The sequence below is a fragment of the Arachis ipaensis genome, chromosome B07 (genome assembly GCF_000816755.2).
Source record: "Arachis ipaensis cultivar K30076 chromosome B07, Araip1.1, whole genome shotgun sequence".
NCBI classification, from domain to species: domain Eukaryota; kingdom Viridiplantae; phylum Streptophyta; class Magnoliopsida; order Fabales; family Fabaceae; genus Arachis; species Arachis ipaensis.
In genome coordinates, this window is record NC_029791.2 from 33,948,223 (window position 1) to 33,950,704 (window position 2,482).

Here is a 2,482-nt window from a genome sequence, read left to right on the forward strand (position 1 = left end):
AATTCCCAACCTGGCCTCCTAATTAATAATGACAATCCACCAAAGGTGGTGCAGCAGAAAGCATCATGGTTTTCTGTGTGGCCGAGAACTGAAATTGGGAATCCTAGTGGTGGTGGTCGTCGTCGGCCAGTGCAGGAAGGTTAAGATCCAATTCCAGAAGATTCCGCGGTGGCTTAACAACCTCCAGCGTTGGCTGAGGACTAGTAGTAGTGATGACAGCTGTCCTATGCCTCCTCATGTGACCACCAAGTGCTTGTCCAGATGTGAATTCTGAACCGCAAATTGAACACTCATGAATCTTGGGCTTGCCGTTATTGTTGAAATTTTATATTGTATTTAGTTTATCAATTTCAAGCTAGTAAATTTGTTGATTTAGTGTTGCAAATTGAGGTAGTACTTTGTTGATGTATTTTAATATTGTTGTTGCTTATTTAGCCAACCCTCTTGTTAAAATTATCTTGTCGATGAGTTTTAATGGAAGTTTAAAATAGAAATTATCTTGTATTTTATACTAATTTAGGATAAATATTTGTTAATTGATTATTTTGATTTACCTATTCTTGAATGTTATTTACCTTCTCTTGAATTTTGTTTTGTTTTGTATACAGGATAATCATAATTTTATTATCATTATTATTGTTTTATATACAGGGAAAATTTATTATTATCATTATTATTGTTTTGATCATGAATTATCGATGATCAATGTGAATTATTAGCTTTATTTTAATTTTCAATACACCTTATATTATTACAATTGTCAATTTTATTATTATTAGTAAAAGAAAAGAAAGAAGAACAGATCTGAAAGACATAAACTTCAACAAGAACACGAGTTTTAAACACAAATCTAAAAAGATGCAAGCTTTAATAACAATAAAATAGTAGTAGTGACAATGCAAAACAAAGTAGAAGCACAATGAGACTATGCAAAACAAGCGGTGGCAAGCTAAAACAAAAAAAGCGACACAAAAAAGATTGAACAGAAAAGCAAAAAAAATGATTTTATACAAAAATAAAGCAGAGCAGTGCAAGAATCGAAAAAGATTGAACGAGACTGATGATGTTGGGTGTATATGTAAGAGTTAAACACGAAGGAGATAAAAATTAAGACTGAGAAATGACTGAATAAGATGCGAAAAATTCTAAATGAGAGTATATTTGTCTTTTTCTATTAATTTAATCTTAATTTGATGATAAAAATTATAAAAAAGAAAAAATTTTAAAAATTGTTGATTAAAAAGATTGTCTCCGAACATTTCATTGTGGAAAAATTGAAAATGAACAAGTAGCATATATAAGTCGTAAAATCAAGAGTAATATGAGACATAGTAGGTAGCTGCATGGTATATGTGTTACCTTGACAGTTGTTCATGGCTGCAAAAGTTGAGTTAGTTCTCATGACCAAATATTCAAAGAAAGAGAAACTAGGACGGCACCATACGAAATCACTAATAAACCTGCATCAGAAGCAAAAGTTGTAACACCCTAACTACCAAAGCTCACGCTTCCGGCTGCGCGACTCTGATAGCTCGGACATTACGACAACTTTTATACTATTTAATACTAAAATATGAGCCTGTTTAAAACTTTAAACCGCAATACCGCTCCCAAAAATACTTTCATCCGATAACATACATCCATAGATACCATACAACTTACAAAAACTCATAAAGAGTACATCCATATACATACATATATACTCATATATACATAGATAATATTACAAGCTTTAACCAATACAATCCCTATCCCTCTTACAGAATATATCAAGATAAAGGCGAGGGTACAGTAAATAATCTAAGGCAATACAAAGCATCTCAACAACTAAATAAACTCTTCATAACTTCTGCGCCCATATCCTGAAAAGGGGAAAAATGTAGGGGGGTGAGAACATCATCCTCCAACCACGGCCCTAGGCCCAAACAATCCAACCAGCAACCAATCCAACAGAGTCAACAGAGTCCCAGTAGCAAACACAAATAGGAAGATGCAAGCACAAACAAACAGTTATTGCAAGTAGAACAGTTAGCAATTAATCACATAGGCAAACCAAGTATAATATGCACACCCAAACAATGTCACATAAATGCATAAGATGCATGCCTGTCCCTAGTGGCTGATGATATCATCCGTCGGTTACCAAGCCAACCCGACGTGTCCGGTAGCTAACCCGGGCACAGTCTCTCTGTTGCGCATTAATATCATTAGAGGGAATACGTGCCCTGTCACCATCAGAGGGTATCTGCGCCATGTCGCCATTAGAGGGTATCTGCACCCTGTCGCCATTAGAGGGTATCTGCGCCTTGTCGCCATTAGAGGGTATCGGTGCCCTGTCACCCTTACAACCAGAGAGAAAACACAAGCATATTCACATTCAACATTCATCTCAGCCATCCGGCTCACGGTTTAATCCAGAACCAGCCAATTTATCAATAAATACAGCCCTTCGGCTTAAACTCATAATTCTTAATCAGCCATA

General features: G+C 35.5%; 1 long non-coding RNA gene across 1 annotated transcript in view; it reads right to left on the reverse strand.

The window, feature by feature from the left end:
• Positions 1,643 to 2,482, reverse strand: part of LOC110264556 — a 1,970-nt gene continuing 1,130 nt past the window's right edge. The window contains exon 3 of the long non-coding RNA XR_002350731.1: positions 1,643 to 1,862. This is a non-coding gene — a long non-coding RNA (uncharacterized LOC110264556). The remainder of the gene's footprint in view (positions 1,863 to 2,482) is intronic.